This window comes from Myotis yumanensis, unplaced genomic scaffold, assembly GCF_028538775.1.
Source record: "Myotis yumanensis isolate MYYU_CA2020_CCGP unplaced genomic scaffold, mMyoYum1.0.hap1 SCAF_12, whole genome shotgun sequence".
Taxonomy (NCBI): Eukaryota; Metazoa; Chordata; class Mammalia; order Chiroptera; family Vespertilionidae; genus Myotis; species Myotis yumanensis.
This window is the reverse complement of record NW_027223763.1, coordinates 15183800-15203266: the sequence shown is the minus strand read 5'-3', so window position 1 is coordinate 15203266 and position 19467 is coordinate 15183800. Positions and strand designations below refer to the sequence as shown.

General features: G+C 48.7%; 1 protein-coding gene across 1 annotated transcript in view; it reads right to left on the bottom strand.

The window, feature by feature from the left end:
* Window positions 1–18046, bottom strand: part of GSN (gelsolin) — a 50976-nt gene extending 32930 nt beyond the window's left edge. Inside the window, exons 1-2 of the mRNA XM_070430827.1 lie at window positions 18032–18046; window positions 7055–7142 (exon numbers count right to left, since the gene is read on the bottom strand). The gene's annotated coding sequence lies outside the window, so the exon portion shown is untranslated. The remainder of the gene's footprint in view (window positions 1–7054; window positions 7143–18031) is intronic.
* Window positions 18047–19467: the final 1421 nt, after the last annotated feature.

Genomic DNA, 19467 nt, shown 5'->3' with positions numbered 1-19467 from the left:
GAATTAAAAGAGATAGTGCATTTAAAAAAATATATATTTTATTGATTTTTTACAGAGAGGAAGGGAGAGGGATAGAGAGTTAGAAACATCGATGAGAGAGAAACATCGATCAGCTGCCTCCTGCACATCTCCCACTGGGGATGTGCCCGCAACCCAGGTACATGCCCCTGACCAGAATCGAACCCGGGACCCCCCAGTCCCCAGGCCGATGCTCTATCCACTGAGCCAAACCGGTTTCGGCAAAGAGATAGTGCATTTAAGGTGCTTAGCCCAGTGCTTGGCACAGCGTGAGTCTGTAAAATGTTTGTTAGTGCGGTGTTCTGGTACCTGTACTATGTCCGGGTACTGCATGCCAGGCTCCCACTCCCCAGCTCCTGCCATACATCACACACTCTACCACACCAGTGAAATTCAAACAATAAGCTTTAAGGAGGATAGTTTTCCCTCTCCTACTAAGGAGAAATCCAAGGTTCAGAGAAGGGCAATACTCTGCACGAGGTCACACAGCCAGAAAGGGGAAGCTGGGAGGTGCACACAGGGCATTCAGAAAGACAGGACAGACTGGTGATGGGCTCTGGGGTGGGTGTGGAGATTGTCAGCAAGTAGGCACAGCTTCTTCTAGGGGTGGTAGAAATGTTCTCAAACTGAATTGTGGAAATGGAGGCACAACTTTGTGAATTTATTAAAAATCACTGAATTAATTAAACTGGGTGAAATATATGTACATAAATTATACATAAGTTTACTTCACCAATTCATGTAAATTACACTTCAATAAAGCTGTTTTAAAAAGGAAAAAAGCCCATGTACTTCCCATGCACCACTCTGACAAAGCCTCCAGCGAGGTGTGGCTCTGTGAGTTAGTGGAGACGGTCAGCAGAGGCTGGCAACCACTCTGAGGCCAAGGCGGGGGTGGCCTTGAGCAGCTGGGTGCCCAAACACCTCTGCAGATCAGGTGTGCAGCAGAATCACGCGGGGAGTTCCAGAAAGCCTAGATTCCCAGGCCCCACGCCCAGCCTCTGAGGGTAGGTCAGGGTGGGGGCCAGGAAATCTGGGATTCTGAGGCTCAGCCTGGACTGGAAACCACTTACCAAAGCCCAACATCTCCTTTCACACTTGCAGAAACGAAGGCCAAGCAATGGGAGAGCCAGGGCTGGAACTGGGACGCCCTTCTTTGTCCTTCCTCTCCTTCCCCTCCTCTTCTCTCCCCCACTCCATCCTGGCCCTTAGCCTCCTCCGGTGATTCAGGGCTCTGAGTCATCCAGAGGCACCACAGAGGAAACTTCTTAGGAAAAACAATCCCCAAACAAAGCTTTCCCTGATCTGGGGAACAAAATAGGCCCAAGGGGCTAAGAGAGGGAGGAGAGGAGAACACAGGGTGGAGCTGGAGGCTAGGACCGAGACCTGGTCTCTCCTCTTGGCACTGACTTGTGTGGGGCCTTAAAGACAGTGCTCCCCTGTACTAAGCCTTAGTTTCCCCATCTGCAAATGATACCTATATTGCACACAGAAGCTCATTATGGACCAGGGAACATAAGTACTTATAAGCTTTGTCTTGTTGACAATGCTTCCCCAAAACCCATAGATAGCATCATTCCCATTTTACAGATGGGAAAACTGAAGCTCTAAAGCAGCGGTTCTCAACCTGTGGGTCAAGACCCCTTTGGGGGTCGAACGACCCTTTTACAGGCGTCGCCTAAGACCATCGGAAAACACATATATAATTACATATTGTTTTTGTGATTAATCACTATGCTTTAATTATGTTCAATTTGTAACAATGAAAATACATCCTGCATATCAGATATTTACGTTACGATTCATAACAGTAGCAAAATTACAGTTATGAAGTAGCAATGAAAATAATTTTATGGTTGGGGGTCACCACAACATGAAGAACTGTATTAAAGGGTCGCGGCATGAGGAAGGTTGAGAACCACTGCCCTAAAAGGTCAGACCAAGGATGACTATTAGGAAGTGCAGGGCAAAGTATGAATTAGGACTATCTGACCTTGAAGTCTTACTTTCATGCCTACACACCTTTGAAACACATGTGCTGCGCAGAGTGGCATGCAGATTGCATTTCATTAAACATGTCAAGTGAATGACCACAGAAGGTGCTCAACCACAAATGCCTTGCTCCTTTTCTTCCTCTGAGTCGGGTCCTGCCTCAGGACTTCCTGGCACATGTGAACTCAGGTAATCACTCAGGTGATACAAGCAGGGAGCACCCAGGACCTGACAAGCCACAAAGGAGGAGCATTTGAGCAGAGCCTCAAAGAATGAGCAAAGGTTTGTTTTTGGGAAACTGCGAACAGGCAAGTCCGGTGGGGAGAACAGCAAAGGCTCAGAGATGTGGCTCACACTGGAAATACAAACACTGAAGGGTGGAGACCTGGGCGTGTGGGTGAGGAAGGCCTGACTACTAGGAGTCCTGAACTGATCTCAGACAGGGAGGATTTTTAAACAGGGAGAGAACAGGATGGGAACTGGTTTCATCTCTGCAGAGGGCCTACTGCAGGCAGCTGAACTGGGAGTCAGGACTGGGACTTCCCCTGAGGCCTCCCTGGAGCCCCACCTCCGAGCAGGATTCAGGGACCACCCCAGATCCCTCACTACTCACCCATGGGTCAGAACTGCCCCCAAGGGCCTCTTCCCCGTCCATAGCTGGGCTGGGCTGAAGGCAGGCAGGCCTCTCCTGACCACATCAACCTAATCACATCGGCCTATAAATAGGAGCCTGTGGCTTTAGTCTGAAATAGCTTTGCCAGGCCCAACTCCACAGACATCACAGGGGCACACACAGCTCCGGAAATGTCCTTCTCCTTGACACAATTAAAACCCAAAACTTCCTCAGGAAACCATTGTTCACACTCCACTTTTACATTTCAACATGAGGCAGTGGGCTGGGGCAAGAGCCGCCCACCTACTGCTTATTACTGAAAGTGGACCTTGTGACTGCTTCTCTGCGTCCCACTATCTGGGGACCCAGAGCAAACCACTACCTCTCTCTGGGCCTCGGTTTCCCAAAATGTAAACTAAGGAGGTTGGATGATATCCTTAAGGCCTTTGTAGTCAGGATGCTCTCTGGAATGGTCTAGGGAAGCGGTTCTCAACCTGTGGGTTGCGACCCCTTTGGGGGTCGAATGACCCTTTCACAGGGGTCACCTAAGACCATCGGAAAACACATATATAATTACGTATTGTTTTCGTGATTAATCACTATGCTTTAATTATGTTCAATTTGTAACAATGAAATTGGGGGCCACCACAACATTAGGAACTGTATTAAAGGGTCACGGCATTAGGAAGGTTGAGAACCACTGGTTTAGGGGGAGCCCTTAAACCCAAAATGCCTACTCCATTGTTACCCCTTCCCTAGCTGACTTGAAATTTTAATTATCAGCATTTAAAAAAATAGAATTGCAATACAGATCTGAGCCAGGAGAAATGAACAGGTCCAATCCCTGCCACAAAAGGGTTGGCTGACCTTGGATGAATCACTGTCCTTCTCTGGGCCCAGCCATGAGATGAAGGTGCCGGCAAGATGATGCCCAAAGTCTATGACTTTTTAAAATTTAAAACTGTTTTGTTTAGTGTTGATGAGAACCATGACAGGCCAGCCTTGTGCTGAGAGCTACAGCTACAGAGACAAATAAGATCTCATCCAGCCCTCTGAGCCCAGCCGGGCCAGACCCCAGTGGGGGAAATGTAAAGGCATTTCCAAACCCTTCAGAGTCCCATTAGAGGCCTCCTTCAGGTCTGCAGGGAACACCTTGTTCTCAATTCAGATTACAGATTTATGGCTGCAGAGAAGACTCCCCAAAGGACAGATTATGACATGTTCTGGGCCGTTAGCAATCAACAGGGAAATAAAGCTAAACAGCCATCCCTATGCATCAGGCATATGCTTAGAACTTGAATTCCCCATCACTTAATCCTCAATGACCCTGTAATCACCCCCCTTTTCACAGATGAGGAAACTGAGGCTGAGAGGGGTTAAGAGACATGTCAAGGGGCACAGAGCAAGTCAGGCCAGAGTGATGCTTCAGGTTCACCCTGTTTGCTTCTGGAGCCCAGTATATAACCAAACCCCAGTGCTGCAGTAAAACAACACCGGGCAGCTCCCATGATTTAACCAATGGGGAAACAACCCAACAAGGGCTGGGGACAGAAAGGGATTGAGTGTTTTACTGTGTTTGTGTATAGGTGAGTGGGAGTGACAAAGAAGGTTTCACCTAGTGATACTCATTCTTTCCAACCAGCTTACAGCGTTAACCCCTCTGATCCTCCCTCCCTGCTCAAATCCTGTCAATCAAGCCACTCCCAGCTGAAAATGTGTCCATGGCTTCCTGGCATCCAGAGGATCGAGACCTGGCATTCAATGCCTCTCCTAGCCCTGCCCTCCCGTTATCTCCTGCCACTCCCCACACTCCTGCTGCTGCAGCACTGCTCACTAGTCCCAAGCACAGTGGCTCCAAGTGGCCAAACCTTTGCACATGTCACTCTGCCTGAAAGCCCGACTCGCCCTTAGCCAGTGCTTGACTCAAGAGGAAAAGGTCTCCCTGGCTCCTCTGAGACTTATCACAAGACTCCAGGCTCAGCCACCACAATTCTGGATCTCCAAGGGCAGGGCAGGTCTGATTCATCGCCCCTCTCCACTCAGAAGCTCAGCAATGAAAAAAATGCAAGGAGCCCAGAGAATGCTGGGGAGAGCACATTTGCCAAGACTGCCCAAGACCAAGCCTCATCTGAGGCACAGCGTCAGGACGCCACAGTGTGGAAGGGCCAAACATTACACCTTTGGGATTTATCAGCGTGGGAGGGTCTCTCTTTCCAGGGTTCTAATAATGAAATTTGGGCAAATCTCTCCCCTACTTTAAAATTTCCAGTAGTTCCCCAGCAGCTTAGGATAAAATCCAAACTCTAACCAAGATCCCCAAGGGCTTGCATGACTAAGGTGCTATCTGGTCTCTAGGCCCTTGTCCCACCATGCTCTCTTCCCTCAGATCCCCAACAACTCCACAGGGGACCTCCTGTCTCAGAGCCTCGGCATACTGTTCCCGATGCCTGGGTGCTCCCTTCCCTGCTCACACAGCACCTTCCATTCCCTCTTTAGGTCTGGGCTTTTCAGGGAAGCCTCCCTCATCTGTCCAGATAGAATTCCATCACACCCACCCAATCCCATATGCGCTCATAACCCTGGTTGTCTCCTTTATGGCTGAAAAAATCAATTTGTTATGTGTGTAATGACTTACTGTAAGACCCAGGACTACAAGACCAAGAGGGATGGGAAAACCTTGCTCTCCAACACCCAGTTCAAGGCCTCAATATCTGTCAAATGAATGCAGCCATGAATGAGTAAGTGAATGAATGAGTGAACCTACAATGTAACTCAAGACAAGATGATGGTCAGAATCCTGGTGAACATTAGAGGCAGAAAAGCAGGGTCCAGAGAAGGTCGGGGAAATGGAGATAAACTGGATGGTGCAGTCTCCCAGAAGCAAAGAGGGGAGAGAACTTCTTGAATGTTCTCAACTGCTCCAAGGAGGTGGTATATGGAGATCTGAGAAAATACCATGGGATTTGGACACGCAGGAGCTCACTGGGGCCTCCTTGGTTGAACTCAAGTTCAGCAGAAGTGGGCATGAGGTGGGCACAGTGCAGGGGCTGAGCCAGCCAGGTTAGTTAACAGGTACTCATCTGGGCCTGAGCCAGCCTGGCCCTGCAGGGTCTGCACAAATGGGGAAAGCAGAAGACAGGTCTGTGTCATTGTCACCAACAGCATGAACAGAGAGTAATACCCTTTGGTGACAGAGTAGTTAAAGGCAATTCAGCTTTAGGAGCTGGAGTGGTCAGGGCTCAGTCCCAAAAGCTGGAGCTTCAGAACCAAGACTGGCCCCCATCCCCCCGCTCTGGGCAGCATCAGGGCTGCTCCTTGCTCAGCAGAACAACAGGCTTCGGCTGAAGTGGGACAAGTCCCCTCTCTGGGCCTGGCGGGCCTTCTAGGAATCCTGGCTTTGAGGACAAAGCATTCTGAAGACCATCAGAAGGCCCGTTCATCTCAGCTTTGGGAAAGAGGAACAGCTCTGTCTGTGGTCACTGTCACCCCCTGAAGCCAGCTGGGCCAAGAATGAGTAAGCCTGTAGGCATTCGGCCCCTTCTCTTTTTGGAACCAAGGATGATGTCATGAGCTGGAGGGTGTTTTCCAGGCTCTCCATATCCTTGCTGTTAGAAATTCACTTCCTTTCCAGCGTTAGACGCTGGGTTAGTTCCCTAGCAGCGATCCTTCCCGTTTCACAGCTCACAAAGCCCTTCTGCATCTATGAGCTTGTGCAGTCTTCAAGACAACTTGCAAGGTGGGTGCAAGGGAGATCCACACACCCATTTTTGTAGGCAGAGAAACCAAGGCCCAAGCTGGGAAGTAACCAGGGTCTCCTGCTTCTGGAGAAGAGGCAGAAAAACCCCAGGACTCGGCACCCCACCCCTTGGATCTGAGCCTACATCAGCGGGTCACCTGGAAATCTGACAGTCAGGTGGCCCCACCCTGCCAGCCCTGCCAGCCGTCCCCAGGTGGCGCTGACTCATCCTTCCCCATGACTCACACTCCTCAGGTTCTCCTCCTCCAGTCAACAAGCAGAAACTTGGCAGCCACACCCCAGATTCTCCCACCTCCTGTGGAGAATCTGTGCATCTCCTTTTTCCTCAGGGAAATCCACCCTCTTACAAAAGAGCCAACAGAGGCCTTGATAGGGAAAGCAACTGTCCTACAGTAACACAGCCAGCAAGCAGCACAGCCAGGTGGAGGCCCAGGCACCCTGGCACCCAGGCTAGTCAGTCCTTGCCTCTTTCTCACAGGATCACCCTTGCCCGGCCTCCCTGTCATGGGCAGGTGAGAAGCAAATGAGGTGACGGGCAGAAATGTACTCTGAGTTTAACTAGAAACGCCTCAGAAACTATCTTAGAATCCACTATGGCAACTGGCACTGCTTCCACTGTCCTCTTCAGACTTCCCGAGTTTAGGAGGACTCGGGGTTCGCACTGCTCTACCTACCTTGCAGGGCTCAGAAGGTGAAAGGGGGTGTTCCAGGGGCAGGTGCTGGGACCACGGCAGAAGCTGCACGAGCAGGTATCAGCACCACCTGTAAATAAAGAACCAAGACTCTCAGTGTCAAACGCTCAAGGTCATCTGGTCAAATCAAAAGCGTCTACTTCTCTCCAGCCCCACTACCAGGGTCACACAGCCCCTATTTGCACACCTCCAACTGTGGGGCACTCACTTCCTGCCAAGGCTTCAAGACCTACTATTGGACAGTTTGGCTGGTTAAAAAAATTGTCATTAGGATGTGCTAAAATCTCTCTCTGTGGTCACCCAGGACAGGTCTGTCATCCTGTTTCCCAAAGGCTCTTTGGAGACTTGAAAAAAGTGGTCCTAAGCCCTCAGTCTTCTACAAGTTGTACAGTCCCTTTCCTCCAGCTTTTCCTGAGACCAGGGTGTCCTGTTCCCTTACCCTTTCCCTGATCTACTCCAAATGAATCCTGTCCCTCCTGAAATAATAATAATAATAATAATAATAATAATAATAATAAAAGACCCAGAATTAGACATTCTAATGAGTTCTATCCACAGCAAGCAAGCAGAACTCTCACCTCTATCATTCCAGATATCATGCCTCTATTAATCCAGCCTAAAGTCCCATTAGCATTTAAGGTAATCCCATTGCATGAATGAATTCAGTTTATAACCCTTACAATCGACTTCAGAGCACTGGTTGAGGATTCTGGAGGTAGACACAATGGTCCTTCAGTTAACTAACTATGTAGCTTGACCAAGTTACTGCACCTCTCTGAGTCTCAGTTTCCTTCTCTGTAAAAAATGGATTATGTTAGAACCCCCCCCTCCACACACACACAGAGTCATTATAAGGATTAAATGAGATAAAATATGTCAAGGGTTTTGAACAGTGCATATATTTACTCTGATTATTAATTAAATCCTAAGTCTTTTTCTAGAACGTGTATCTTTCTCATCCTGTACTTGTGTATTCAGGGACCCAAGTTGCTTACATGGCATAATCCCACCTGTGTGGCTAAGTATCATTCTATTCTTGCACGACTGTGTTATCAGTACCTGGTGACAGGTCTTTCTCTGCCATCAGACTGTGAGCTCCATCAGACTGCTTTGCCTCTGAAGCTTCGGCCCTGGCACATGGCCTGGCAAACTGCAGACCACTGGCTATATGCTAGGTGACTGAATGAAGGACCAGACTATGTGGGTCCTAGGGCTGTGCAGCCCAGCCTTCCAGTCCCTCCTTCTACCCTCCAAAACACACACACACCTTTCAGGGACAACCTCACTCCCCACAGTCCCAGTCATCTGCATCCAGGGACAGCTAAGTAAGCTGGCTCCTGCCTACACGGGAGAAACTCTCTGCCCAAACCAGCTTCTCCAAGCCAAAGAGAGAGTCCAGGTTCCCAAACGGAGCAAGGCCCTACAGGCTCCTGGGATTCAGACACAAAAGGGCCCTGTTCTCAGCTGATATTAAATGGCCCAGACATTCCTGGTGGGTTTCTGCATTGTGAGTGGCACGGGTGCACATAAGGCGATCTGGAAGGAGGCTGGACCCTTATCTGGGCCCTAGGTCGGTGTTAAATGCCACCTCTGTGGGCCTTCCATGGAGGACAGATCAAAGCAGAGCTGGGTTTTGTTGTTCCTGCCAATGACTAATGACCTTTCACCTTCTGTTAACTCTGTGAGAGAATGAGACTTTCAAATCCAGCCCCCCTCTTTTCTACAAACCTCAAATCACACCTTCATCCTCACTGGCGGTGCTACATTTGTTCTCAAGTGCATCCGGCTCCTCCCCCAGTGCTCCCCATCTCAGCAGCAGCACCACCACCCACCACCCACACCAGGCCAGACACCAGGGCACCACTCTTCTCAACCTCCCCTTCTCTGTCACTCTTGCCTCCAACACCATTGAGTCCTTGCATCCTCTTCTCCCCCATCCCCCCCACTGCCAACATCTTGGTCCAAGTACCATCACCTCTTACCTGGATGACTGCAATGCATCCTAACTGGTCCTTCCACTTCCTCTCTCATTCCCAAAGTGCAGTCCTTGGCTCAGATTCCACCATGGCTCCCTATGGCCCCCAGATAAAGTCCAAGATCCTTAACACACTTTTCGACATCATTTATGATCTTCCCCCCGCCCCCTCATAGCCCCTGGAGCCTCAACTCTCACCAGTTCCTGTCTCCCCACCACCCCTACACACACCCACACATACACACACCCCTCCAAGCTCCAGCCAGACAGCTGCACTCTGTTCCTTAAGTCCTCGTCTAATCTTTGCACAGACTGCTTCCCGTTTTGGAACTCTTTCATCCCTGTTCTTCTTTTCTTCTTCCACTTTGATCAAGCCCAGCTTTCTTCCCGGAAATCTTTTGGACTTCCCTTCCTCTTAGGTTGAGCTCATCTGAGATCCCACAGGCCTCTTGTCTTCCCAGTCACACTGTATTATGGTCTGTTTCCAAGTCAGCCTCCCCCATTAGACTGAGATCTGCTCCCTTGTATTCCAGCACCTAGCCTAGGGCTGGGGCCACAACAGCGCAAGATTCACTAAAGGAAGAAACTAGTGAATCACGTGTGCACACATGTGTAAACACACTCACGCACACCTTCACATAGAGTTGGCTAAGAGTGCAGGTGCTGCCATCTATAGGCTGAAAGAGCATTGCACTCTTTCTAGGATGTGGGCGTAGGGAGCCCCAGAGTGGCTGGGTTTAGAATTAGAATTAGCCCCAGCTAACTACAAGTTGGTCTGTTTTCCATTTTAGACTTAAAGCTGCAGCAACTTAAAAACAAGGTCCACAAACCGCTGACTCTAGTCCATCGCCCACACACTCCAGACAGAGCCATAAAGAGAGGTGGTTCCTTCCGGCATTCAGATCCCAGCCCAGGCTTGCTAGGTGCCTGTTTGCTGAATTACATCTTAGAGCACAGGGAGAGGAGGCACTTTCTAACAGTCAGAGCTGCCCACCAGTGCAAAGGCTGGTCTTCAGGTAGAGAGCTCCCCATTAGTGAAAATATGCAAGCTACCAGGAACCCCATCTGTCTAGAACAGCTGTGGGCAAACTACGGCCCGAGGGCCGGATCCGGCCCGTTTGAAATGAATAAAACTAAAAAAAAAAAAAAGACCGTACCCTTTTATGTAATGATGTTTACTTTGAATTTATATTAGTTCACACAAACACTCCATCCATGCTTTTGTTCCGGCCCTCCAGTCCAGTTTAAGAACCCACTGTGGCCCTCGAATCAAAAAGTTTGCCCACCCCTGGTCCAGAAGGTGACTGCAGAGGAGCTTTCTGCCCTGGGGTGTGGGTTAGGGGCGACTGGAGCAGATGTGTTTTTCTCCTAGAAGACTGCTCCCAGCTCTCTGGGAGAACCTTCAGATTTGGTGGGAGAAGCATGGTATCTGACCAATAAAGCCAGAAGGGTTCAAGGGCCACCCAATGAGAACAGTTAACATTTTCTGATCACTTGCCAAGTGCTAAACTCTGACATACGTCATCTCTCATCCTCACAATAACTCTGTCAGGCAGATATCATTGTCCCCATGTTGTGAAGGACGGACAAAGCTCAGAGAAGTGAAATTATGTGCTGACAGTCACACCGCTAAGGTCTGGGCAAAAGTTCCTACCAAGTCAGGCTGCCTGCCCTACATCTTGGTCTCACTAAATTTCAAGATATGAGGCCAGGCCTCTTGCTCACTAGAGAAAAACATAAAGCTGTGATTACTCTAGATCAGGGGTTAGCAAACTTTCACTGTAAAGGGTCAGGCAGTAAATATTTTAGGCTTTGCAGGCCCCATGCCTTCTCTTTTGCATATTCTTCCTGGTTTGGGTTTTTATTTTGTGTGTGTTTTTTAACAACCTTTTGAAAATGTAAAAACCACTCAGTTCAGAGGCATGCAAAAACAATCTAGGGGCTCCCCAGGGCTATAGTTTGCAATCTATAGGTTGAAATTGGTGTTTATAGTCTTAAATATAAAAACTTCAGGTGGAAATGTTTAAGCCAAATGCCAGGTCCTACAGCTATAATTCTCCCCCCTCAGATGGCTTCCTATTGAGTCACACTCTCTTAGAGAAGAGCTGGCCGAACTTTGCTGCGATATTAGGCAGCAAAATATTTCAAGGGCTGTTCAGATTCTAGAAACTCATAGCTGTGGACCAAATAGTTTGACTCAGTGTTGGGAAGAGAAGAGGGAGGCACATACAATGGATAGGAAGAGCCTCAAAGATAAGACATTAAGAGATCTGGGGGCCGTAGCTGGTTTTGCTCAGTGGATAGAGCGTCGGTCTGCGGACTGAAGGGCTTGGTCCCCAGTGGGCAGGAGGCAGCCGATCAATGATTCTCTCTCATCATTGATGTTTCTATCTCTCTATTCCTCTCCCTTCCTCTCTGAAATCAATAAAAATACTTTGGTTTGTTTGTTTGTTTGTTTGTTTTTAAAGAAGATCACTATCTTGAGAGAGAGAGAGAGAGAGAGAGAGAGAGAGAGATCTGTGGTCTTGTCTGAGCCCTGAACAGGGATTTAAGACTCTTCCTGTGCAAAGTGGAGGGAAACTGGTTAGGTTTTTGCTGTGTGCTTCAGGAAACTCACTTGTTCCCAGTCATGAAGTAAGGGGTTGGGGTCAGGCGATTTCCAAGGTCCAGACTCTAAAAGTTGGAGTCTGGAAACTGTGTTGAGAAGAGAAGGGAGTCAGGAGATTGGTCTTCAGCTGAGGGTCACCACAGTCACAACAAAGTCAAGGGGACACAAAGTCAAGGGGACACAAAGTCCAGCCCTTCTGTTCTAAGTATAGAGGTAGAGCAGTGACCTGGCTTAAGCTCAAGGTCTTATGGCAAGTGCCAAGCAGAAACTAGAATGAGAACCAGCGTCTCTCTACCTCTTCAGCTTGGATCTTAACCGTTATATTTTACTGATGCTGAACTGTGCAAACGTATTTACTAAATGAATGAATGAAGTATGATATAGTATTTCCGTAAATGGTCCCTGAGCTAGAATTTTGATAACCAGCTTCCAAGGCTCCCACAAAGGCTGCAACCTTTCTGGGCAGCAATTTGGCAAAATGTAGCAAAACCTGTAAAATACGTCATTTTTGACCCAGAAACTCCAATTCTTGGGTACCCTCCTAAGAAATAATAATAAAAAAAAAAAGAATAATGTAAGCATTAGTATGTTCATTGCAGCACTGTTTATAAACAGGCTAAATGCCTAATGATAGAGGGTCAGTTAAGTGAACCATAGTATATTCACTCCTTAAATATAATTATAGAGTGATTAAATCAGATCAGCACATATTTTCATAATAAAAAGGTAAAACCTGATTTTTTTACAAATAAAATGCATAATTTCACTTCTTTAATCCCCGGACTATTGGAACAAAAGATTTAAAATAGCAATAGACATGCATTTATCTACTTATGTATAGTATACTCTAAAAAGTCCTTTAAAATTAAACTTAGAGCCCTAGCCAGTTTGGCTCAGTGGATAGAGCGTCGGGTTGCTGACTGAAGAGTCCTAGGTTCGATTCCAGTCAAGGTCACGTACCTTGGTTGCAGGCTCAATCCCCGGCCCTGGTCGGGCGTGTGCGGAAGGCAACCAATCAATGTGTCTCTCTCACATGGGTGTTTCTCTCTATCTGTCTCTCCCTCTCTCTTCCGCTCTCTCTAAAAATCAATGGAAAAATATCCTCAGTGAGGATTAACAACAATAACAACAAAAATTAAACTTAGAGTCCCAAAAAACATGAGAAAATATTTATGTTATACTGTTGAAACAAAAAGTCAGAATAGGAAATTATAAATGTGGTATGACCACAATTATGTGAGGGTAAAAAAAAAAAAAGTACTGAAAATATCAGGAAGGAAACGCGCTCAAATGTTAGCAGTGATTATCTCTGGTTGGCAGAATTATAGACAGTTCTTATCTTTCATACTTTTTTATTTTCCAAATTTCCTATCATCAACATTTGCTATAATTAGAAAAAGAAAAAAAGGTTCTTGGAGGAGGGGAGAAAAAAGCGCCCCATAGTCCATGTGTATTCCACCCATAGCACTTTGCTACTCCCCAAAAAATTAACTAGTATTTACCCAGTACCTACCAAGGGCCCAGCCCAGCCATAGTAGCTATAGAAAGGAAATGAAGGGCCAGGCTCCACCCTGAAAGCTTACATATATCATAAAAATTTTCTTTGCTTGGCAAATAAACTGGTCCCACATGATATCCTTGTTGAGGCTGGAAAGATATAAGGCTGTTTGCTCAACAGCAGTATCAACAAATCCATTCCCACTGGTGTGGTGCCTTCATCAGAGTTCCCTGAGAGACACCATGGCTCAAACCGTTTCTGGAGTCCCTTTGGGAATAGAAAATTTCAGGGATGCTTTACAGCCCAGGAAGACTGTTATCCCTTAGTCCAAGCATTGAAAGCAAGAGGCACAGAGGCTCCTTCTGAGGCAGAAAAAGCAAGGCAGCAGGAAGGAGTTGGATGGAGGGCCTGGGGAGGAACCTAACTGGCCATGTGGCCTAGGCAAGAGAACTCATATCTCCAGGCCTCAATTTCCTCACCTGTAAAATGGGGCCCATAATGACAACCTCAGGGCTCCTATGAGGCTCAAAGAAGAGAAAGTTAGTCTTTTCATCTCTCTAGGCCACGCCTCAGTTTCCTCATCTGTAAAACTGAGTCATTATCACCTCTTTCATAGGGCTGTTAAAACATTAAGCAAGACAGTATAGACAAAAGGTGAGCGCACACAGTAAGCATGCTACATACATATGATGGCCATGATTCTTATTGCTTGTCAAACAGGGAATAGGACACATAAATGAATTAGACCTCAACTTTCTTACCTGCAAAATGGGGCAACCAATTCAGTCCACAAAGACCAAACTCATGAATAGTGGCCGACTCTCCAGCTGGTACTGGCACAAGTAACTTAAACACAGACAACTGCTGTGGGCTCACTTTGTGCTCCCAGAGGTGCAGGTCCCATGTTCCTGCACTGAGCATAAAGCCCTCTGACTCAAGGCCATCAGAACCCAGAAAGCCTGACATTACCCTGTCCACCCCCACTAGTGCAGAGTGAACACTGGGGCCCAGAGAAAGGCACATATTAGCACAAGTCACCCACGCTTTGTCAGTGGCAAAACCAGGACCACGCTCACCGCTTTCCTCTGCTCTGCCCTTAAGTTGCTGCTGTGGTCCCAGGCAAATGGCAGAATGAGGAAGAGAGGGGAAGCCAGAGAGCAGCAGGAACCCAGCCTGTCTGTGGTCTCCAAACTCACAAACCACATCAGGCTGAAATATGACACACACTCACTCAGTTGAAAGAGAGGAGATATTTTTACTTAACATCCCCCAGCTGCCTAAACACTGGTCTCTTTCTTTCCCTCCCCCCAAAAATGCATAACTCCTGGGACCTGCTTTTTCCTGCTTCTGCAGGCATTTTCTCAGGGAATAACCATGGGGCAGGGGTGGGGGGCTTCCACTTTTCCTGGCTTTCCCAGAAACCTTTTCAGAACATGGGCTCAAATGGTAAATGATCCTTGCTGGGTTCCCAACTCAACAGGTGATCTTGCGCAAGTCTTGTGTTGTCTGAAATATAGGAAAAAGTGAGCTCCCTGCTGGAGTCCTCTTGATAGTACAGGAAAGTATTTACAAACAGCCCTGGGAGACCCCTCCAGGGCTCTCTGCTACAGGACTGAGCATCCCAAGCCTTGCACACTGACTCATGTTCATTGTCACAGCCACAACAAAACTCCCCCATCAGTACTCATGAAAGAAGGAGATGGAACCTTCTGGAGAATGTCTGCAGTGATTAAGATCTCTGGCTCTATCATCAGACCTCTGGAGTCCTGGTACCATCACCCAACAGTCTCACAACCCAAGGCATGTTATTTAGCCTCTCCAAGGGGGATAATAATATCGACCTCAGAGGAATGGTTGTGAGGAATCAACAAAGTAATTAATGTCCCAGCGACTGGTATTCTAAAAGTCAGCTTTCTATGATTATGATGCAGATCAACGCCCCACCCCCCCTTTTACAGAGAGCCAGGACTTGCCCAAGGTCCTCAGAAGAACGAACAGTATGGCTCCACTCCCAAGTCAGTGCTTTTAACTTCTCTCATGCCTACAGTCTCGAATAAGAATATTTACACCCTCAGAGATTGTAGGCTTAGGCTGTAAAGTTTCTTGAAGAAAATCAAAGACCAAAGCCTTAGCCAAGGACTACAGACGATGCATAAATCATCTCTATGACTTGGCAATTTCTCTTGAAAGACCCAAACTACCCACACAGATGGAGCAGGGGGAAGTGACCTACTGACACTGGAGGGCCAAGAAGTTGTGAAGGCAGCCCATCAACTGCTCTTGCTTATAATAGTTTGGCACGAGTGCACACACAGCTGTTAACAGTAGCTACCTCTGGGGGAAAAGGGGGGTTGGAGAGATGAAAATCACTCTATACTCTTCTCCATGTTTGAATCTTTCACAATATATAATTGCTTTAAAAAGAAGAAAAAACAACACAGCAAAACTCAGAATAACTTAGCAGCTTTATCCAGTAGGTATAAGCCTGTTGTCTGCTTTTAGATGAAATGTATGGCAAGTTTGGAGATCTTCAGCTGGGCTTTCAGAATCTGCTGCTCTGATCCATTCCGGGGCCACTGCTCTGGTTCAGACCTGGACTCTCTTTCACTTGACCATGTGACACCCTGCTTGGAGTCTCCCTGCCCCCAATCTAGCCCCTTCCAATGCATCTCCTACATTAGCCACCAGATTGAGAGTTTTAGCCAAAATCCTTTCTGTCTTTAAAATGAAGTCCAAACCCTTAGCTTACAATCAAGTTCCATCTTTATTTAGTCTCAACTCCCATCACTCTACCCTTCCCCCATCCTCCATTATAGCTAAGTGGATTGCTCAGAAAACCTCAGTGCCTTTGCACAAGCTGTTCCTGTTTCTTAAAATGTCTTTTCCCTCAATCTCTTTATCTCCTGGGAAACTATTACTCATTTCTAAGGCCTGGGTCACCCAGACATAGTCACCCCTCTTACAGACTATCAGTATCCCATGACTGTGTCAACCACTCTAGATGGGAAGTATCTTGAGGATCGAGAGCTTTGTCCTCCTCAGGGGTTCTTGGTACCTCGCAGGACAAGGCACTAGACCCAAGAGAACTGAATCAAGGAAGCAGGGAGGAAGGAAATGCCATGAGAGGCAAACCCTGCAGCCTCCCCTCCAGGGAGCTGCCTGCTTTCCAAGTTCACATTAGTCCGTAATAAAAAAGACTATGGAAAATTCTGGAGTAAAGTTTCTTTCCCTGATTCACAGGGAAACCTTCTTTGCTGCTGTATAACTCAGGCCAGTGCCAACTCAAGCTCCTCCGGCTGTTTACAATTTCCCTGGCATTTATAAATAGTGAGGACTCAGAAAGGAAAATGGAGTCTCAAGGGAGCTGGATGCCCACTGTCCCCTCTCCTACCCTTCCTCCTCTGTTCCAAGCCTCTTCCTCTTAACATCCCCAAAGAACACCAACCAGCACCCCCAAGTGCGTGTAAGGGTGGAGGGGAAGTACTCAGTCTCTTAGTGAATGGAAACTCAAAAAAAGAGTCTAAGACCCAGTGGGAGTGGCTCAGTTGGTTGAGCGTCGTCCTGTGCACCAAAAGGTTGCTGGTTCGATTCTTGGTCAGAGCACACACCTGAGTTACAAAGGCAACTGATCAATGTTGCTGTCTCACATTGATGTGTGTGTGTGTGTCTCTCTCCCTCCCCTCCCCTCTTCCCTCCCTCCCTCTCTCTTCCTTCTCTAAGCATATCCTTGGTGAGGATTAAAAAACCAAAAACTATTTTTAAAAAAAAGAAGAGTCTAAGGTACCACCAGCTAGAGGGAGTCACCCGAGGGCCCACTGGAACTGGGTCCCAGCCCTGCCCCTTCCTCTATGTGACTATGTGACTACGAGCCTGTCACAAACTCTCAGGGCCCTTCAGTTCTCTCAGCTATGGCATGGGGCTGGGGTAAGACTTCAGCAAGCTGTGCTCACTGTCAAGTACAGTGCAGGAAAAGGTCGTAGTGCCCTGGTCAGAAATGTGGTCCTGGGATAACAGGATGTGCAGGACTGTCTTTGAGAAGTCCTCCAGGCCAAACAAAAGCTGAACCTCCCCCAGCAGCCCTGCCTTCTGTCTGAGGAAGGTGTGAGGGAAGAATAAAGGGTAGATGTCTGGGCAGATGAGGGGCTACAAACGATGTCCCAAAGCTTCCAAGGACTCAGGCTTGCCCTTAGGCATGGCCCAGAGGTCTGGGGACCCAGGGAGAACAGGGAGATTCCAATCACTATCCTCAATTTTGAAAGAAGTTTGCCTGTGAGTCAGGGAAGGGAACAAATACTGTAGCACTGAGGAGACCACACCTACTGGTAGCAAATGCAAGAAGATTTCTCAAAGTACAAGGAAAACTTTCTAACAGTGCTGGGTCCAGAACAAGGAAGGAGGTGGGAGGCTCCTCATCACCCAGGACGAGCAAGCAAAGGCATTATATTGCCCTGGAGTCAAGAATCCGTGGAGCAGGCTCCCCAGCGGAGCCACCGCCCAGACCTCGGGCGAGCGATTACCTGCAAGCCCCGGGTCAGGTACACCGAGGGCCGTGCCGAGGTAGCCCTGGGCCCAGTTCCACCAGCCGCGGGGGCGGGGTCGATGTTTGCAGCACAGCGGGGGCCTGTGGGTGAGGCCCGATCCCCTCCTCCCGAGCCCTAGCCCCCCAACCCAAACCTCCTTGGTCCTCTGGAAGACAAGCTAGGTGAGAGAGAAAGCCCTTTTCCAGCGTTGCCCCCGCCGCCCGAGTTCCAGGCGCCAGACCGGGAGGGGAGTTCTAGACCGGAATGGGGTGGGGGGTGGGGGGGGCGAAGAGGACCCATATGACCGAGATCTCCAGATGGCCAGATCCCCCGGGTCGTAGCCGCCCCCTTCCCCTACCTGGGGCTGCGGCGCTGGCGACGGCGGCTGCTGGGTCCAGCTGTGCTCAGCTGGTTCCGGGAGGGCCGGGCGAGAGCGCTGCGGTCGGTGGGTCGGGATGGGCAGGGCGCTGGCCGGAGCCGCCCTCGGGGCGGGGCGGGGCGGCCGGGGTAGGGGTGTAGCGGGGGAGGGAGGGCGCAGGAGCGCCGGCCCCTCCCCTAGGCTGCCGGGAGAATGGCGACACTGCCTTCGGGCTAACCTTCGGTCTCTTTACCAACCCTCGCTATTTGCCCAAGGAAGGAAACAAGCCCCCTGCTTTAGGTGCGAGGAAACTGAGGCCCGGAGCACTCAGGGGACAGCTGCTGGAGCTTGGAGCGGGGAGGAGCGGCTGGGCTGGGCTGGAGTCCTGAGAGCTCAGCTGGGATGGGCAGCGGGCCGTGTTCCACTAGGACCAGCCGAGGCTTATTTCAGCTCCCGCGAGGTCCGGCTTCCCTGGCAAAGCCTTCCGCGCGTGAAAAGCGCTACTCACAAAAGCAGGGAAGGTGCAAGCAGCAGCTGGACCCGCTGAAGGGAAGAAATGCGAAGGATGATTCCCAACTTCATTCAGAGCGAAGAAACAAGAAATGGCACAGTGCATCCCTGTCCTTAAGTTAAAACTGGGAGCAGAGCCTTTGCAGTCAGGCCGCCTGGGTTGCAACTCCTGACACTAGTCCGTAACTTTAGGCAAGTGACTTAACATGTCAGAGTCTCAATTTCCTCTCTGTAAAACTGCGACTTCATGGGGCTGTTGGGAAGACTCAGTGAGAGGACTCAGCACAACGGCAGGTACTGTGAGTTCCCTATAAATAAAAGTTCTTGTTAGTGTGAAGGCAGATACTATTTTAGGTGGTTAAGCAAATCCACAGTTAGAAAGATGAATGCAAGGTAATGTAAACAAGTGTAATATTTTATTTATCTCAAAGCACGTCACATGCGTTTGAGAGAGAGCCATTTAGGATGGAGCAGGACTACAGTCCTGGTGCAAATGTGGGTTCCCAGGCCTCCTGCAGCTGCGCTGTGGCTCCAAGTCAGGAGACTCACACAACAGGAGACTGGACCAGGTGACCAAGATGTCCATTCCCAGCATAGGTGCTCGCAGCAGCTCCATGTTCAGGTGGGTTAAATCTCCCTCTAAACCAGCCGTGGGCAAACTACGGCCTGCGGGCCGGATCCGGCCCGTTTGAAATGAATAAAACTAAAAAAAAAAAAAAAAAGACCGTACCCTTTTATGTAATGATGTTTACTTTGAATTTATATTAGTTCACACAAACACTCCATCCATGCTTTTGTTCCGGCCCTCCGGTCCAGTTTAAGAACCCACTGTGGCCCTTGAGTCAAAAAGTTTGCCCACCCCTGCTCTAAACAGTGGTTCTCAACCTTCTGGCCCTTTAAATACAGTTCCTCATGTTGAGACCCAA